Below are 21764 nucleotides of genomic sequence, written 5' to 3'. Positions count from 1 at the left end.
AATGAAGAGAAAGAACAAACAAATTTTACGTGAAAAACCCCTAAATAATATAGGGTAAAAACCACGGGCAAAGATAGAAGAATTTCTGTTGAAAACATTTTAATGTTTCGATATAACAAATTAAGTGTTATTGAATTTTAAGATTTTATAATCATTTTTAAAGTATATTCAATTAAATTACTCGAATATCAAAAATATTACTCCAAGTTTTTCAAAGGTCAATTTCATTCCTTACTAAAGTGTAAAATTGTGTTTTAAACTTAAAATATTTTTGAAATAATTTTTACAAAGTATTTCGAACCTTAATCGACCCAAAAATCAATTTTATAAAGGGATGTACCGATGCACTCTTTGATGTATCGATGCACACCCTAATTTGAATACATTTTATGTACCGATGCACAACCATGCATCCATGTACTCCTGATTTTATTGAATCATCGAATGCATTTTATGTACCGATGCATAGACCATGCATCGATACACTCCTGGCTCTTTTGAAACATTGAATGTAATTAGTGTACTGATGCACCCAAAGTGTACCGATGCACTAGGTCTTATAACGGTCGAAATTTTTAAATTTTACACATAGTGTACTGATGCACCATTGAGAGTGTACCGATGCACCCACGCTCCCACCATATTTTAAATGATAATTACTCAATAATGGCTCTATTGATTTCACCAATGATCCCCAACATTTAGAAGTGATCCAAGGTGTATTTAAACAAGCTTAGAAGCCAATGATCAACAAGAATTGTGAGAGAAATAAAGAGAAAGCCTTAAACATCAAGTTTGAGCAATTCAAGCCTATTTTCCATTCAATATTCATTTTACTTTCAAGAACACCCTTTGTACTCAATTGCGTTATTTTTTTGTGTTCTTTCTTTGTTCTAGAATTGTGGTGAGGTTTTTCAGTAAGTTTGCGAAATTTATATTGTTCTCTTTAAGAGAGAGTGTTCTCAAGAATTTGGTGTATAATTCTCGAGGGATTTGTAAGGTTACTCTTTGTCCTCAAAAGAAAGAAAAATTAGTGAATTTGTGAAAAATCTTTAGTGTAGATAGCTAAGGTAGTGGATGTAGACTTTGGTTGAGAAAGTCGAACCACTCTAAATCGCTGTGCAATTATTTTTTATTTTCTGCAAAAGCTTCCACCAAATTTTTAATTGCCAATTCACCTCATCTTGGCTATTTTGTCGATCGATTAACTCAACAATTGGTATCAGGGCATCACTCATTTCAAGGTTTAATCACCTCTTGAGTCGATTCGGGAAGAGTTATGTCGATATTCAAGTAATCAATGGCCTCCACTTCAAACTTTGACTTTGGTCTTGATTCATTACCCATCAACAAGCCTCATTTCTTCAATAGAGCTAATTATACTTATTGGAAGAATAGAATGAGGTACTTCATTCAAGCAAGTGACATGAGAACATGGAATATCATAGAAAACAGATACATCATACCTTCAACTCATTCAAGATTGTGGAGTGAAGTAGAGACAAGAATGTTTCAGCTCAATTCAAAGGCTATCCATATTATTTTTTGTGCTCTTGGACCAGATGAATATGGAAGAGTTTCATCTTGTACAACTGCCAAGGAGATATGGGATAAACTACATGTCACTCATGAAGGTACAAACGAGGTAAAAGAATCTAAAATTAGTCTTATAACTCTTAGCTATGAAAATTTCAGGATGAAATCGGATGAAGATATCAAAGATATGACGGATAGATTTTCCACGATTGTGAATGGTCTCAAATCATATGGAGAGATCATTCGAAAGAAGAAGCTTGTGAGAAAGTTCGTTTACTCTCTTCTAAAATCTTAACAATCAAAGAAGATGGCGATCATCGAGGCTAAAAACTTAAAATATTTGGCCCTCGATGAGCTAATTGGTTCTCTCCTCACGCATGAAATGATGCTTCAAGATGAGGTAGATCTCAAAAAGAAGTATGAGACAAAGAAAGAGACGGAGAAGAAGAAGAACGATGGAGTTTCTCTCAAATCCACAAAGGATGAGAGTGATTCGGATGAATATGATGATGATGAGGAAATGTCATTATTTGCCAAGTGGTTCAGAAAATTAATGAAGCCCAACAGAGAAAGAAAATTCAAACGTAATGAAGGCTTCAAGAATGAACCAAAAGAGAAGGACCCGATCATTTGCTATGAATGCAAAAAAGCTCGGGCATGTTAAATATGATTGCCCACAATTAAGGAAAAAAGGTCAATCCAATAAGAAGCATAAGGAACACGTGGCTACATGGAGCGATGATGAAGCTTCCGATGAAGATGAACAAGAAGTAGCAAACTTGTGCTTGATGGCTTTCGAAGAGGATTCTCAGGTAACCTCTAGCTCATTTAATTTCGAAGATTATTCTTTTGATAAGATGTTAGAGGAATATATTGGGTTGGCTTTGGATGATGAGAAATTATTTTTAAAATACAAAAATGATATTTCAAAATTTAATAACGAAAATAATCTCATATCCAAGACCAACAATGATCTTAAAAGTAAAATAAAAAATTTACAAATCAAACTAGATGAGTTTGAAAAGAAAATTTCTGATTTGCATAATTTACTTTTAAAGGTCAACGATGATCATCAAAAAGAAATTGATGATCTTAAAGCATCTTATAATAAAGTTGGAACAAAAAGTTTTGAAAATGGAGAAAGTTCAAAATCCAACTTTGTTAGAAAAAGTTTTAAAAACTACAATCATATAGGTCCCCGAAGAATCTCTAATGGAAAAATCGTTAGAAGTATATGGGTTCCTAAAGAACACATTACTACTAAAGATAAGGATATCCTACACAAATGGATACCCAAAGGGACTAGAATTTTGGAGACTAATGAATATGGACCCAAAAGAATTTGGGTACCAAAAATCAAAAATTAATCTATGTTTGTAGGGAAAGAAGCATTGCTACAAGGAACGGGAAACAAATTCAAACTCATGGTATCTTGATAGTGGATGCTCAAGACATATGACCGGAGACAAGAGCCGGTTCATAGAGCTTAATAAAAAAAATGGAGGAGAGGTGACTTTTGGTGATAATTCAAAAGGTCACATTGAAGGTATAGGTACTATAGGTAATACCTCTTCCATACAAATTAAGGAAAAAAGGTCAATCCAAGAAGAAGCATAAGGCACACGTGGCTACATGGAGCGATGATGAAGCTTCCGATGAAGATGAACAAGAAGTAGCAAACTTGTGCTTGATGGCTTTCGAGGAGGATTCTCAGGTAACCTCTAGCTCATTTAATTTCGAAGATTATTCTTTTGATAAGATGTTAGAGGAATATATTGGGTTGGCTTTGGATGATGAGAAATTATTTTTAAAATACAAAAATGATATTTCAAAATTGAAAAACGAAAATAATCTCATATCCAAGACCAACAATGATCTTAAAAGTAAAATCAAAGATTTACAAATCAAACTAGATGAGTTTGAAAAGAAATTTTCTGATTTGCATAATTTACTTTCAAAGGTCAACGATGATCATCAAAAAGAAATTGATGATCTTAAAGCATCTTTTAATAAAGTTGGAACAAAAAGTTTTGAAAATGGAGAAAGTTCAAAATCCAACTTTGTTAGAAAAAGTTTTAAAAACTACAATCATATAGGTCCCCGAAGAATCTCTAATGGAAAAATCGTTAGAAGTATATGGGTTCCTAAAGAACACATTACTACTAAAGATAAGGATATCCTACACAAATGGATACCCAAAGGGACTAGAATTTTGGAGACTAATGAATATGGACCCAAAAGAATTTGGGTACCAAAAATCAAAAATTAATCTATGTTTGTAGGGAAAGGAGCATTGCTACAAGGAACGGGAAACAAATTCAAACTCATGGTATCTTGATAGTGGATGCTCAAGACATATGACCGGAGACAAGAGCCGGTTCATAAAGCTTAATGAAAAAAATAGAGGAGAGGTGACTTTTGGTGATAATTCAAAAGGTCACGTTGAAGGTATAGATACTATAGGTAATACCTCTTCCATACAAATTAAAAATGTTTTATATGTGAATGGATTAAAGCATAATCTATTGATTATTAGTCAATTATACGATAAGGGATACAATGTCATGTTTGAAACTAATTGTTGTAAAGTCGTTGACATTGCATCTAATCGGATTATGCTTGTTGGTCATAGAATAGGAAACATTTACATGGTGCATTTAAATACAATAAATATGACTAATTCATGCCTAGTTGCTAAGGATGAGCATGATAGTTGGTTATGGCATAGGAGACTACACTAGCATGAGTATTTTACAAAGACTAATTCAAGGAGATTTAGTAAGAGGGTTGCCAAAGCTAAAATTTGATAATGATAAAATCTGTGATGCATGTGCTAAAGGAAAACATAGAAAAACTTCCTTTAAATCCATTAATGATGTATCAACTAGTAGATTATTACAATTGATCCATATAGATCTTTTTGGGCCAATTAGAACTATTAGCTTTAGTGGAAAACAATATTGCTTTGTATTGGTAGATGACTATTCTAGATATAATTGGGTTCTATTCTTAAGTACTAAAGATGAAGCATTAGAAAAATTCATCACATTTTCAAAAGTAATCCAAAACGAAAAAGGTTACTTCATAACTAGTGTCAGGAGTGATCATGGTACTGAATTTGAAAATCTTGGATTTACTTAGTTTTGTAATTCTAATGGTATTAGCCATAATGTTTTAGCACCTAGAACCCCTCAACAAAATGGAGTTGTTGAGAGGAAAAATTGAACTTTAGAAGAAATGGTTAGAATCATGCTTTGTGAAAACAATTTACCAAAATATTTTTGGGAAAATGCCACAAATACCGCTTGTTATGTTATAAACCGAGTAATGATTAGGCCAATTTTAAAGAAAACTCCATATGAACTTTTCAAAAATAAAAAGCCTAACATTAGTTATTTTCATCCTTTTGGATGTAAATGTTTTGTTTTAAACAACGGTAAAGAAAATCTTGACAAATTTGATGCTAAAAGTGATGAAGAAATTTTTCTGGGTTATTCCTTAAATTCTAAAGCTTATCGAGTATTAATAAAAGAACTTTAGTGGTAGAACAGTCTATACATGTTGTTTTCGATGATAATCCCCTTCTGAGGAAGGATTCTTGTGTTGATGATGACGTAGGTATTGTAAAAGCAAATGACGTTAGACATGACGTTGGAGAACCATCATCAAGGGAAGAAACGAAAGATGAGGAAACTCACGATGTTCTCGAGAATCCAACCATTGAAGAAAGAGAAGTCTCTTACCCAAGAGAATACAACTATGTCAAGGATGGTGAAATAATAGGTGATTCATCCAAAGGGGTAACAACTCGATCTTCTCTTAGAAATATATGTAATTATGTTGCATTTATTTCATGCATAGAGCCTAAGGATATCAAAGAAGCATTAGATGATGAAAATTGGATTATGGCTATGCAAGAAGAATTAAATCAATTTGAGAGAAGTAAAGTATGAACATTAGTTGAAATGCCTAGTAATAAATCTATTGTAGGCACTAGATAGGTATTTAGGAATAAGCTTGATGAAAGTGGTAATATAGTGAGGAACAAGGCTAGACTTGTTGCTCAAGGCTATACTCAAGAGGAGGGCATAGACTATGATGAAATATACGCTCCCGTAGCTAGAATGGAAGCAATAAGAATGTTATTAGCATTTGCATGTTTCAATGAATTTAAATTATATCAAATGGATGTTATAAGTGCATTTTTAGATGGTTTTATAAAAGAAGTGTATGTGGAACAACCTCTTGGTTTTGAAGATTCAAAATTTCTAGATCATGTTTTTAAATTGACAAAAGCACTTTATGGTTTAAAACAAGCTCCTAGAGCTTGGAATGAAAGATTGTCAATTTTTTTAATTGAAAAAGGTTTTTCAAAAGGGAAGGTTGACACTACATTGTTTTTAAAACATAAAGGTAAAAATTTATTAGTAGTTCAAATTTATGTTGATGATATAATATTTTGTTCTACTAATGATGTTCTTTGCTAAGAATTGTCTAAGCTAATGCAGAATGAATTCGAGATAAGCATGATAGAGGAGCTCTCATTTTTCTTGGGACTTCAAATCAAGCAAAGAAAAGATGGCATCTTCATCAATCAAGCAAAATAAATCAAGGATATGCTCAAGAATTTTGGATTGGAAAATAGGAGACCTCTTGCCACTCCAATGAGCTCATCAATAAAGCTTGACAAAGATGAAAGAGGTAAATGTGTGGATGTTAAATTATATAGATCAATGATTGGTTCTTTGCTATATCTAACCACAAGTAGACCAGACATATTGTTTAGTGTTTGCTTATGTGCTAGATTTCAATTATGCCCTAAGGAATCACATCTACTAGCAGTTAAGAGAATCTTTAGATACCTTAAGGACACTCCTAGTTTAGGACTTTGGTATCCTAAAGACTCTAGCTTTAGCTTGCATGCCTTCTCTGATGCGGGTTATGGGGGATGCAAAATAGATAGGAAAAGTACCTCCAGTACTTGTCAATTCCTAGGAAATATGTTGATTTCATGGTTTTCAAAGAAACAAAATTGTGTTGCATTATCTACCACTGAAGCAGAATACATTTCAGTGGGTAGTTGTTGCACACAAGTTTTATAGATGAAACAACAACTTTTAGATTATTGAATTGAAGTTAGTATCATACCTATCAAGTGTGACAATACTACTGCTATTTGTCTCACTAAAAATCCCATCCAACACTCTAGAACTAAGCACATTGAAATTAAACATCATTTCATTAGAGATCATGTCACTAAAGGAGATATAGTTCTAGAATATGTTGATCCTTTTCATCAATTAGCGGATATTTTTACAAAACCTTTAGATAAAGAAAGATTTTGGACACTTAGGAGAGAATTAGGTTTAACAACCCTACCTTGACTTAGTGTTTAAAATAATTGTAGCACTTTTAATTAGTTTTGAAAAATGCTTATAAAAAATAATGTTTTTGATTACATTTTTTGCTAATAGTTAGGGGGAGTTTATGATTCTTAGTAAAAATTAATTGTATGTTCAAATAAAATTTAAGGATAGTCTTATTTGATTGAACATTGTTAATTTTTGATCTTTGAGTTGTCAATACCACTAGAGTTAATTAATTTAGCATTTTGAGTGTTTAAAAACGGATTTTAACATTTTTGTGCACTATGCATCGATATACTATGAAAGTGTACTAATGCACCTTTGAATATGCATCGATACACTATGAAGGTGCACCGATGCATTCCTTGAAGGTGCACCGATGCACTATACAGTGCATCGATACACTCGTCGGGTTTTAGGCTTAAATCCCTAAAATTATAACATTTTGCCAAAAACCCAAATATCACTCTATTATCATCGTTCTTATTCTCTCAACCCCTACTCTCAAAATTGCTCCAAAACCAACAATTTAAGTCAGATTCCACTCGTTTTTCAACTCCTAATCTTGCTTGCATCAACAAATCCGTGCAAAAATCATTAAATTCCTCTCAAATCCGAAAATCTTCAAGGTATTTTTCTAAAAACTACTTTTTTATTAATGTTGAACTTAGGACTAGTTTTAATTAGTTCTAGGTTAAACTTTATATCGGGCATTGATTATATGATGTTTCTAAACTAGATTTTACAACTAATTTCATAAAAACACATAATTTTTCAAAATATTTTGGAATTTTCGAAATAAAAAAAATATTCTATTTTTGATTTTAAAAGTGTTGTTTTTTATTGAATTATATTATTATTATGAAAACTATACATACTATGATTTTTCAAACATTGTTTTTCAAAATAGTTTTCAAAATTTTGCCAATTAGGATTATTTTAGAGAACCTTGAATATTGAGGACTCGTATTGAGTTTTGAGATTGATTATATTGCATACATGTGTTTTAAATTTGCAAGTAATCTTACCTATTCCGACCTTTAATCATGTCTAAACGCCCTAGGACGTCATCTAGTCATTCGAGTCAAAACCGACCTCCTATTCGACCTCCACCTCCAAATTCAAACCCGAACGATCCAGATATGACCATTCTCAATTCATGTTTTAACCAACCCGGTCGTAGAGAAAACCTCTACCATAGGTACATGAATTCTTTCCAATCTTATAAAATCTGCGAAGAGAGTATCCCCTCTATTCAAGCCATGGTCGATATGAATTTTGAATATCTTTCTACCCTTAAATCCAGGAAACTTGATAAACTTTTTAACCTTAAACCGATTTTCTATCATCAACTAGTCTGCATTTTCTATGCCAATGCGGTCTGTGTCCAAAACGAGCGTCAAACTGAAACCATAGGGATTTGATCTTATCTTTTAGGTCAATTCCTTTATATTGACTCCGACACAATCGCTTCTAACTTTGGGTTAGATAACGCGGGTCTAGATAATGAAAGAGAGATTGTGGCTACAGCCTATAAAGCTAAGGATAATGTAAGTACCTTAAGAACTCATCACGAGCGATTCATTCACTTGATGATCTCTTGGTGGTTTAGACCATCCGTAGGTAGGTACTCATCTCTTAGAGTCTTATATTTATGGTGGATACATTGTATCCAACATAACAAGAAAATAAATTTGCCACAGATTATTTTTCGGTGAATTAGTAGATACCATAAATGTTGTCCCTTCCAAAAATGTCGAAACTTTAATTTACGGTTGTCTCCTTAGTAATCTGTTTATCAAACTCAGGCTTAAGGTTTCGCTTGATATTCCCATCCCTCTCCAGAACCAAATAAATCTCACATCCTTAAAGAAATCGGGATGGTCCGAGAAAAAGGGTCAATGGGTTTGATCCATTGAGAAAACACCGAGAGCTAGCTCTTCACGAGTTCCTCAGGCACCGGCAGCGGATGATGATCCAGAACTTCAAGAGCTATTTCAAGATATCGACGAACACGTACCCGAGGATGAGACGACACAACAAGATAGTCAGATGATTCCATACTTCCGATCGTTTATGGAGAATCTTGACAGGAGGTTTTCCTCCATCAAGTCGTATCTAACTGCTAACAATGAAGCGATGAATCATCATTTCGATGCTATGGCCGAGAGGGTCGATGCGCTTACAAGTGATGTGGCCAATATATGGGCACATTTATCACCTCTTGCTCCACCGATGGACGATTAGACCGTTTCTTTCTTTGTTTTCTTGGATTGAACTTAATACTTATATTTTGATGTTTTTAGATTGATATATTTTGGATGATTTAATGTTTGAATTTGATATGGATGTTTGGATGTTTGAACTTAAGTGCTTATATTTATATATTTGGTTTGGTTGAATTTTTAATTTGAGCTTAATGTTTATTAGTTTTTGCATCATTTACATATTAGTTGAAATATGACCAATTACCATCTCATATTATGGATATTGATTTATAGAACTAATGGCTAACATTTCTCTTGATTGTGATATTTGCAGCTTAAGTTTTAAATTTTATGTATCAATTGGCTATTTTCCTAAAAAAGGAGTATCAATATTGTTTAAAAACGTTTTATAGAGTCTTCTTGATTTAACAAAAAGGGGGAGAATATAGTAAGGGGGGTAATTCAAAATTGATTTCAAAAATGATTTTCAAATAAAATCTTAAAATTACTTAAATGTTTTGTTATATCAAAAATGGGAGATTGTTGAAAATATTTTGATATAACAAATTAAGTGTTATTGAATTTTAAGATTTTATAATCATTTTTAAAGTATATTCGATTAAATTACTCGAATAAAAAAAATATTACTCTAAGTTTTTCAAAGGTCAATTTCATTCCTTACTAAAGTGTAAAATTGTGTTTTAAACTTAAAATATTTTTGAAACAAATTTTTACAAAGTATTTCGAACTTTAATCGAGCAAAAAATCAATTTTATAAAGGGATGTACCGATGCACTCCCTAATTCGAATGAATTTTGTGTACCGATGCACAGCCGTGCATCGATGCACTCCTGATTTTATTGAAACATCGAATGCATTTTATGTATTGATGCACAGACCATGCATCGATACACTCCTGGCTCTTTTGAAACATCGAATGTAATTAGTGTACCAATGCACCCCAAGTGTGTCGATGCACTAGGTCTTATAACGGTCGAAATATTTAAATTTTACACATAGTGTACCGATGCACCTTTGAGAGTGTACCGATGCACCCACGCTCCCACCAGATTTTTAAATGATAATTACTCAATAACGGCTCTATTGACTTCACCAATGATCCCAAACGTTCAGAAGTGATCCAAAGTGTATTTAAACAAGCTTAATTGATCAACAAGAATTGTGAGAGAAACAAAGAGAAAGCCGTAAACATCAAGTTTGAACAATTCAAGTATATTTTTCATTCAATATTCATTTTGCTTTCAAGAACACCATTTGTACTCAATTGTATTATTTTTTTAGTGTTCTTTTTTTTGTTCTAGAATTGTGCAAACATATTGCCTTGTGAGGTTTTTCTGTAAGTTTACGAAATTTGTATTGATCTCTTTATGAGAGAGTGTTCTCAAGAATTTGGTATATAATTCTTGAGAGATTTGTAAGGTTACTCTTTGTCCTCAAAAGAAAGACAAATTAGTGAATTTTTGGAAAATTCTTAGTGTGAATAGCTAAGGTAGTGGACGTAGACTTTGGTTGAGAAAGTCGAACCACTCTAAATCGTTGTGCAATTATTTTCTATTTTCTGTAAAAGCTTCCACCAAATTTTTAATTGTCAATTCACCCCCTCTTGGCTATTTCGTCGATCGATTAACTCAACAATTTTACTATGAGAAAATAGAAATTACAACTTATCTCGATCTAACAAGGAGAAAACAATAACAATTATCTCTTAATAAAAAGGAGGAAACAACTCTCAAGAAAACTCTTTAAATTCTATAGTATTGGGAGAAAATTAGAATGATTTGGGATGGTTTTGAAGTTAAATGAATTAGAGTGTTTATAGTTGAAGCTTAAGAACTAAAATTATAAATATCCTAAAGTACATGAACTAATTTAATAATTTTACCATGTCATTTTTCAACCAACTTGTTGTCAAATTGCTGCCAACTTTATGTGGAAATGTGCAACTTTCGGTGCTAAACTTTCAACAAAGAAAACAGATGAAACCATGAAAAACGGAGGCTCGCCAACAGCTTTTGATGAATGGATGGCTTTTACATTTGGATGACTCTGCCCAGTACCACGTAAACATATAAAAACAGAGAGTTGAAATCATCTAGAATCAAAAGAAACAAGTTTTTCAAATCAACTACACCACCTTCAAAAGAGAAACAATGAACTTGAACGGGACATCGTTTAGAGAAGGGATTTTGTAAGTTCCAGGACCACATGTGTACAAGAAGCCTGGTTGAACCCATTTATAAGATGCATCGCCCCACTTGAGTTCTTCCAAGGCAACCCAAGACCTTGGATAAACGCACCTTCAACCTGTGTTAAAAATACAAGAAAAACTAAGTGAATACACATTTTAACTTAAAATAATCAAGTTAGGGAATGCACCTGGTCAACATCTATTGCTGGATTGAGAGAGTATCTTAGATCCATGAAAACTTTTGCCGTTCTTGTGTGGAAATCTCGGGTCAATGTATTGATTTCTAATTCAGAGAATTTAGCCCCGTAGGCAGGGATTCAAATGCGGTCGCGGTCGTGTTTTCGGTCATGTCGCGTTTACCACGATTGCGGCTATAGCGGGCGCTATTGTGGGTATATCGGAAGGCAGCGCTACTGCTATTTTGTGGATGCTATCGCGGTCGCGGACTGCTATTTAAAACCCTGCCCGTAGGTATAATAACTTAATGTAATAACTTAATGGCGTCCCTTTACCGGTACTCCAATCAAAGCCAATATCAGGTGTGATGTAAAATCCGTGGGCTGAAAGATCTATTCGTTCCAGATAACATGCAGTGACCAGCTCGGCGAAAGAAGTATAATTACGCTGCGAGGCAATTGGTTCCATCCTTGCCTTTATCTGCTCACATGTATCCAAAGTTGCAGCTGCATACATGTCAGAACTAACAGAAGCTGCTGTTGGAGCAGCATTAGGAACCTTGTCAGTACTTGTATCTGATATAAAGACTGAACTGAGAGGGATATTGAAGGAAGATGCTGCAACTTGATCAACTTTTGTATGTAAACCTTGCCCCATCTCGACGCCTCCGTGCATAACTAAAACAGTTCCATCAGTGTAGACATTAACAAGAGCTCCCGCCTACATGCATGTGTTAATGGATAAAGTTAATGTATTTGCTTTATTTGTATCTTGACAAGCAACAGAAATACATGCATCTTTGAAATTTCCATGTTACCGGAGTAAAGAACTTGGTTGTAAATGGTATGCCATATTTTGATGGAATCATGGAAATGCCTCGCTACTTCCACCGATTATGAAGATTAAATTCATCGACTTCTTCTCGAACCTTAAGAAATTCGCAAGATACTTTCAGCTCTTTCCAGACCTGAGCCAGAGTACAGTGTTCTAATTGTTGACTGTTGCATTATTGATCCTTCACCTTGAAAGTTAATCTCCTGATACAGTTTTCAGTAATGATCCATGATATTGGTTTTTTTTAACAGTGGCATGATTGAGAGTAACAAAGTAACATAAAACTTACCCTGATCTCTTCTGGACTCTTTTTGAGTTCTAAAGCAATTCTTTGAATCCAGTTGGGGAGCACCAAGTCCTCGGAATGCAGTGTTACTTGGAAAATTAGTGAAGAAAACATTTCCAGAAATTCTGACATTTGGTATCTCATAGACATTGTCCGAGTGAAACATAGCATGCTCAAGTACCGCAGGTGACTGATTCATGAATTTCCATCATTATTGTATATTTCAAGATCCAAAGCCAGCCTGTATGAAGTAATTTTATTCTACTGTCATACAATATTGAAATGTTTCAGTAGATTGATCCACCATGTTATCCCACTTAATAGGCAGTACCTTGAACTTTCCGAGAAAGCCGTGGCGCTGCCCTGTTGTAATCATGTTGGTATCTCTATCAAGTTTCAATTTCACTGGCTTATTCATCAGGTAAGATGGCACAGCAGCAGCAGCAGCAGCAATAAAGGCTGATCTTGTCTCCTTCCCACCGAATGCACCACCGATCCTTTTAGTTTTACAAACTACTTAAGACATAGGAAGACCGAGAACACGAGAAATGTATTTCTGGTGCTTATGAGGGGCCTATACACAAACAATGACAATTACACTATCTCCAAAAATGTCACAAAAATGATGTAAAGAGCAGACATAAGATAAACCATTTAGTCAACAGAGACACTTGACAAAGCATCCTACTTACCTTTTAGGTTAACTTTTGTAGTAAGCAAACACGAGCAAACCATATAAGAACATAATGAACACAGTTGGGAAAGAAAATACAAAGAATAAGTGAAATTATAAGTTTTGGCAATCTTACTTGAGTGGCCGAAATCATATGAACTTCATTACCACTGTCCATGGTCCAAACTAAGCTGGTCTGTGTCTCCATGTAGAAGTGTTCTTGACCTCCCACTTGAACTTTCCCCTCTATTACCTTTTCACATTGAGCTGATTGGAAACAAAGATCTACATCCCCTTTCTCATAAACCTCTGTGAGTTGGGATGAAAACTTTTTGCACCAATTGCATCCTCTATCGACAAGATTGCTGGGAGCTCTTCCTGCTCCACATGATCTTTTCCAGCAGCTAGTTTAGCATTCTCATGAGTATCAGCCACCACAATTCCTATAACCTGTACAAACTACAAAATCAGTTTCAATGCAATGTGTTTACTGTATAAATTGTTTTCAATAAGCATTTTTTTACCTGCCCCACACAAGTGACAAATTCTGAAGCAAATAGCTCCTCATCCAAAATAATTGGTCCGATTTTATTACTTCCGGAAATATCCTTGGCAAAGAAGATACCAGCAAATCCATGTGAAAACTTGGCACCTAATTCGTTGATGGATAATATTCGAGCATGGGGCTTTTTGCTCAAAACTAATGCTGCATGCAGAGCATTAGGAGGCATTGGTGTGTCATCACATTCTGCTTCTCCAGTAACCTGAAGGACATAATACCATGGACACTGTCATGAAGATAATCTTGGAAACGGAAACAAAACATCAACAGCAGGGTACAGACATGTAAACGGCAACAAAAAATCAGAAACTAGCATAATTCGAAAAGCAAATGTAACATTGAAAGTTTAAGTCCAGTAATAAGGAGTAGCTTGTGAATCTGCATACCTGTAGCCTGGATGATAGATGAACCTCAGGTGAACCTACAGATGTTCCATGTTTCCTGATTTCATAGTCTTGACTTGCAACCAGTGGTGGGCGGTGAAATGGCTTTATGGCTGACAAATGTGATAATGGTACACTTTCCTTGATGGATTTCTTACCCTCAATTTGATGTGAAACCCAAAGGAAGAATCTAAAGAAGAAGCTAAGGCCTAAGGGTTAAAAATCTTCGAAACTCAACCATCCCAACAGGAGCATCTTCCTAGATCTAGGATTTTACCTTCGAAATCCGACGGTTTCCGGCGATGTTTCAAATGCCTCCGATGGCAAAGTAAGCTCTCTTTTCTCTTTTTTTTTATTTGGTTTGTTGTTGATTGGGATCGTTGGTAGCTTTCTGTCTTCCTTCGTTTTTCTTCTTTCGTCTTTGTTCTCTGTTGCTGTCTCCTTGCTCTCCGTGGCTGTTGGTTCTTCTGTGTCTTTGCTTGTTGTTGGTGTCCTCTTTGTTTTTGCAGGTTTAGTTTTATAGGCCTCGATGAGGCTCTCGTCGGACCGGTCCCAGAGGTGTTTATCGGTGAGTCACCAGACTTCCAGTGGTGACTCACCTCTAGAGCAGCGACGTGTATGACCTCGAGATGCTTCTGGAGCATTCTGGTGAGGTGGTGTCAAGGTAGCAAGGCGTCGGCAGCTGCTGGTTGGGTCACCTGGCATTGAAGGTGTCGGCTGGCTGACGAACGACGGCCATGTGGCCCTAGGGTATCATAACCCTAGGGTTTCTGCTGAGACGATCTGAACCGTTGGATCAATACTAGATCCAACGGTGGAGAAGCAAAGAGGCGGCAGCACTAGGATAAAAAACCCTAGTTGGGTTTTAGGGTTTATGATGGGTTTGCTTAGTTGGGCCAGATTTGGGCTCCTGTTTGGGTTGTAATTTGGGCCTGTAATAAATAATAATATTAATAATAATAATAATAAATAATAAAAATAAAAATAAAAAAAACCAAACGTAAAAAACTAGTGTCTTCAGCTGCCCCTCTTTGCTCATTCTTGTATTAACAAGAATAGGGCAAAGACGAAAAGACAATAAGTTTTTTTCATTTGACTTCATTTGATTATGATGGTAATGTTGAACAAAATCTTCTTTGGGATTAGTTCTTCTCATTATGAACTTTTCCACTGGGGATGATAATTTGTTTCCTTTTGTAATGTAATTTAGCAAAAAGTTGAATAAGCTCTTCTCATTATGAACTTCTTCTTCCTTCTTCAGATGAGTTCTTCTCATTATGAACTTTTTCTGGAAAAGTTGATCCATCAAGTGATGAATTTAAGCAAAAGGTTGAACAAATTCTTCTCATTATGAACTTCTTCTTCCTTCTTCAGATGAGTACTTCTCATTATGAACTCGGCCTGGCAATGCTGATCCATTGAATGATGAATTTAAGCAAAAAGGTTGAACAAATTCTTCTCATTATGAACTTCTTCTTCCTTCTTCAGATAAGTTCTTCTCATTATGAACTTTCTCTGGAAAAGTTGATCCATCAAGTGATGAATTTAAGCAAAAGGTTGAACAAATTCTTCTCATTATGAACTTCTTCTTCCTTCTTCAAATGAGTTCTTCTCATTATGAACTTTCTCTGGAAAAGTTGATCCATCAAGTGATGAATTTAAGCAAAAGGTTGAACAAATTCTTCTCATTGTGAACTTCTTCTTCCTTCTTCAGATGAGTTCTTCTCATTATGAACTTTCTCTGGAAAAGTTGATCCATCAAGTGATGAATTTAAGCAAAAGGTTGAACAAATTCTTCTCATTATGAACTTCTTCTTCCTTCTTCAGATGAGTTCTTCTCATTATGAACTCGACCTGGCAATGCTGATCCATTGAATGATGAATTTGAACTTTGCTAAAATATTTGAAATTCCTGTTAAATATTTAACATGAATGAAAATGCTCCTATTTTGCAAATGTCTAAATATGATGCATGAATGTTGATGCAATCTTTGTTTGACTTCAAAATGGTGAACTCGGTTTTCCTCCACTTCATCATTTATTGCCAGGGTCACCTCTGGATATCAGTGTAGCAACTTATGCTATCAAGCTTGCATTTCTGTAGAATCATCTGATCAACTTGTATCTTTGCATCTTCTTTGCTTCATGAAAGTCTCAGAGGACATGTTTCATTTATGGAACTCTTGCCGTAGTTCAAACTATGATCTTGATGCACCATTCTGTCTTTTATAAAACCAACTTTCTTTATTTGGACTTGTGTAGAAATCCAATAAAGCTTTCATCTTTGAAAAGAGAATCTATCATCTTTTAAAAAGGGAATCTATCATCTTTGAAGAGAGAATCTATCATCTTTGAAGAATGTAGATGTAGATATGTTTGACTCAACAGGGATTAATTAGGATAGTAGAGTCTGTTCTAATTTAACTCTTGAAACACATCACAAGGAGAATTTATCTCAATTCTTTTCATGTCCCCACATTTAAATCAGATCTTGAATAAGGCAACTTGGACCATATCATGTCGAGATGCTTAACAACAACCTGTAGTTAAACCTTAGTTTCTTGTTTGTTAAAATTTCAGCTCTCCTTCTGTGGAAAGAAATCTTCATCATATCTCAACTTATAATCTTGAAGTTGAAGAATACAAACTTCATCTTGGATCAAAAATGGAAACCATATGATCACAACATTGGTTCAAGATCAGAATAACTGGTTCGTAAAACATTTGACAACACATGCATCATCTCATGTGATTTCTACTCAGATGTAAAACACTTGATAACACATTCATCCTTTTCTGTGGTTTCTGCTCAGATGTTCGTAAAGCATTTGACAACACATTCATCATTTTCTGTGGCTTCTGCTCGAATTTCTCAATCATTGAAGCTCTTTGCCTAGTGTTCAAAGTTTTTGTATGATGTCACAAGATCACTTGAGAACAAAACTCAATGGGGATACAAGTGAGATGTTGGTATGACTAAAAAGTTGGTCAAATTCACAAAATGTGCTAGTGTTGAATTGAATAAGAGATACCAACTGATATTGATATCATCTCGGGCAAAGGCAAGTGTAATACCGATCATGTTTTCTTCTGTAATGAGCATTGTAGAAAGTAGAAATACTTCAGCTATAGGATCCATTTACAGAAAGATATCCGTGGAATTCTTGCTGCTGGGGATGAAACGCACATGATAAACCAAATAGATGAAAACTCGATTCAGTCTAGCTGGCAATGATAACCCCAGTAACAATCGGGAAAGAGCAATATACATGAGCTTCTCTCTTCAATGTCATCAAGTAAACAAAACTGATGTGAAAAACAGCTTCGTAACCTCAACAGTATGGTTGAAACTAACTGACAGGAATCTCAAAGAAATATTTTCAATTATTACCGACACATAAAAGGCCAAATTTAGATTTCGAGGTCTCGAGGAACTGATCCTTAGATCGAATGGTCTACAAAGGGACCATCTTTATTCATGCAACCATGATGTAGCTTAACAAAGAACACACTGTCCTGTGACACATGGTTTAAGAAAATTGGGTATTTGAAACCATACTTGCTGAATAAATATTTGTTCAACAACAGGACCCTAATGCAAGTGCTTGATGAACGAAGCAATTATGTGTAGTCAGATTGACTGTTATTGTTTCACCATTTTTATTCTTCATATTTTTCTGTCTCATTGGAAATATCTGCTCAAGTCAATGATTTTTAACACATGATGATGTGGGCCTTCAGCATGCCCTAGCATTTACTGATACGATCGTTCAAAAATGCATCAACAGTCCCAATTCTGATTGAAATGGGCTTTCAGCATGCCCCGATATTTGCTTCTTGTTAATCTGAGCCTTCAAAATTCCCCACATGGATCTGTCTGAAGGAACCTTTAAAATGCCCCAACATTTGCTGATACAGATGTTAAAAGTATGCTCAACATTACTTCTTGTTGAGATGAGCCTTCAAAATGCCCAAATATTCATATTGCTGTAAGCCTTCAAAATGCTCCAATATTCTAGTTCTGATTGAAAATGGGCTCTCAAGATGTCCCTCTAGATTTGTCTGATTCACTCTCAATGTCTGTTTGACTGAAATGTCATGATCCCCACGAGGTCCAATTTTGACAATGAATTGTTGTAGGTACTTGTAGCTTTATTCGTGACCCAAATCTGTTTATCTTGAATACTCTTATTCTGGTGTCACTAAACAGTAGTATTGTCAAGTAACTGGAATTCTCTTCATGCTATCACAAACTTAAGAAGTACTCAATCATTCTAACAGAAACGTCTGAGATATGTGTCTTCTGAATGAGGTGACCATTTTCTGTATCTGGAGGGATTTAGTCGGACAGAGCAGTAAAAATAGCTTGGTAATCCGTTCCAGGCTGACACAGTGGCTTATCATCTTTCAGTGAAGGCCATCTCTGAAATATACTTTTCTGTGGGAGAGAAACCAATTTATGCAAACAGTAATCTGATGCAATAGAAAAACTACATATACAGTGGTACAGGCTCTTGAAAAATCCACACCTATGCAACATGTTGATTCTGATAATAACTCATCTGATTATGAAGCGATCTTTCAGGATGATTTCACAGATATTGATAGTTCTTCTGATATCGAGGAAATCCTGAATTCTAATTCTGATGAGGAGAATAAACTGTTACACTTGAAAAAAATGGGATTCTCAGAGGCTGAGGCTTCAATAACCATGGAGAGATGTGGTTCAGATTCATCAATTGCAGAATTGACAGATTTTATATGTGCTGATCAAATGGCTAAAGTTGCTGACGCATTTCTTCCAGTAGAAGGTAGGAATTCATTATGCAATGACCACAATTACAAGAAAAGGCGACATTCAAGCTATGATTTTTAGAAAGGGAAGAAGCAGAGGAAGCTTGAAAAAAAGCTTCTTAATGAAGACGATTATGCAGTTCATCTTTCAATTCCAATGATTGGTTCTGGGGTTCCTACTGAACCAGATCAGATAACTCAATGAACACTTCTAGAAGATGCTATTGGGTCTCCTTATTTCTACCATGAGCAAATTCATCTTTCAAATCTAATGATTGGTTTTTGGGGTTCATACCAAACCAGGTCAGATAACTCAAAGAAAACTTCCAGAAAATGCTATTGGGTCTCCTTATTTCTACTATTAGCGAATTCATCTTTCAAATCCAATGATTGGTTTTTGGGGTTCATACCAAACCAGATCAGATAACTCAAAGAACACTTCCAGAAGATGCTATTGGGTCTTCTTATTTCTACTATGAGCAAATTCATCTTTCAAATCTAATGATTGGTTTTTGGGGTTCATACCAAACCAGATCAGATAACTCAAAGAACACTTCCAGAAGATGCTATTGGGTCTTCTTATTTCTACTATGAGCAAATTCATCTTTCAAAATGGGTTTGGTACCAAACCATACCAAGATAAGATCAGATCCACTCAAAGAACACTTGAGAACAGATTTTCTCTTATTCTGCTTACTCCATGTGCTGATGTTTTCCATTGACAAAGAATGATGGCCTTCATGGGATCCAAGAACAAAGTTGAAATGTTTATAAACATGTACAGGAAGTGCCAAATTGACAGAAAGGATCTGTAAGGCTCTTGAAGCTTATGACAATGAGCCACCTTCGAGTGTCCAGAAGTATGTTCTTGATGAGTGCTGAAAATGGAATCTGGTATGGGTTGAAAAGAATAAAATTGTTCCACTTGAATCTGATGAGGTGGAAATGCTTCTAGGTTTCCTTAAAAACCATACACAAGGATCTGTATAGAGACATGTTCCATGGTATCAATCCTGTCTTTCTCTTCTCTGGGATCAATGATGCAGAAGTTGCCTTTTACTGTCTTGGCATACTTTTGAAAACAGATGTGTAAGAACTGAATGATGATCAGTTGGAGCAGCCTTTTACTGTCTTGGCATACTTTTGAAAACAGATGTGTAAGAACTGAATGATGATCAGTTGGAGCAATTGATGAGTAGATTTGTCAAATTCGACCTTGTTTTCGGTGGCATCCAGCGTAACAACCTTACTGGAAGAAATAAACAGCATCAGGATGAAATAGAAGATTTTTGTTGGTGCATTTTCTTGCAATGACTGCTACGACAACTATCTCTTCTGCTGCTCCAAAATACACATTGCCATATCATACTCTTCCCTAACCATGGAAAGGTTTAGTTGATGGTAAAACTGGTTATCTCAACTTTTGGAATCCTGTACCCAATGTTACCCTATATAAAAGGCCTATAAGGGTATATTCTGTTCCAATGTCTTGTTCTGTGCCATAAGTCCTCAAATTCAAATTCAGCAATCTTCTGAAGGACATAATGGATATAATCTTATCAAGGAAATTGATCAGCATGGAAGAAGTAGCAATGATGTATCAAGATTTGAGCCAGCATCACGGTATAACCAGAGTGCAGGTAGTGACTTGTTCATGGTTCTATAATGTAATCTTCTAGAGAACATGAATTGATGGTTGGGGAAAATAATCTGTCTGGTGATGCTTATCACCCTAAACGATAATCTTTCTTGATGACCTCAAATAATGTCATAGGGGAGTGTCACAAGTTCAATTCTCCAGACTTTCTGGCTTCTTGGACCACTTGCCTCCAAAAATGTGAAGTGCTTCATTATTCTGGCCTCGTTCATTCTTTTTCTTCAACCAAGGTAGAATAAGCAACAATTTGCTTCAAAGACCTTCTCTATTTGAGACTGTCCTATTTAAAAATGTTTTTTCTTCTTTCTTTATTGAAGAATGAAAGAATTTTGCAAAGTATTACCTCTTTCAGGTTCACAATATATCAATCATACAATGAGTTTAATGAATATCAATAAATCAACTACACTTTTAAATCATTCAAAAATCATAGTCCTATAGCAAGTGTCAAAATTATTGATTGATTTGAGGTGTATGTTGATTTTGGTAAAGTAGGTTCTTTCAAGTTGGTTCAGTATGTCGCTTCGGGCTTCCACTAACTTGAAGAAATGGTTGTTATCTCATCTTGTAGAGATGCTTCTTGTTTCCAGAATCTCAGGAACGTTTTTGAGATGTGTGGTGCTTCATTAAGAGCTTAAGATCGTCTCTTATGTCGTTATTACAACATTCAATATTCGAGCCGCCTTTTCAGGTTTTCAACTCGAATCCTCCTTTGGTTCTAAGATGTTATTTAAAAATTTATATCTCCCCTTTTTATCATTTTTATATCATGCATTAAAGATTTTAAAAACCAATTTTTTTGCAAATAAATCAATCTTGAGAGGCGGAATGAAATCTGAAGATATTCTCTTTTACTTAGAAATCTATGTATGATTAAAATGGACTTTTCAGGTACGTAACGTAGGCCATGGCTTATGGTTATGAAAGAAAGGGATAAAAAGGCCCAAATAAGTGTTTAAGGGTAATCAAACCAAGGATAAATTCATTCTGATGCCATCAATCTTGTTTTGTTTGACTTGGATCTGCCTTGCTGGGGATTTTTCCATCATCTGGATCCCTCTAGACTGCCAAATTTTGGAT

General features: G+C 35.0%; 1 pseudogene; it reads right to left on the bottom strand.

The window, feature by feature from the left end:
- LOC120168074 overlaps positions 1-21764 on the bottom strand; it is a 42032-nt pseudogene that overhangs the window by 4831 nt on the left and 15437 nt on the right.

The sequence above is a fragment of the Hibiscus syriacus genome, unplaced genomic scaffold, assembly GCF_006381635.1.
Source record: "Hibiscus syriacus cultivar Baekdansim isolate YM2019G1 unplaced genomic scaffold, ASM638163v2 tig00111708_pilon, whole genome shotgun sequence".
In the NCBI taxonomy this organism is placed as follows: Eukaryota; Viridiplantae; Streptophyta; class Magnoliopsida; order Malvales; family Malvaceae; genus Hibiscus; species Hibiscus syriacus.
This window is presented reverse-complemented; position numbering and strand designations above follow the sequence as displayed.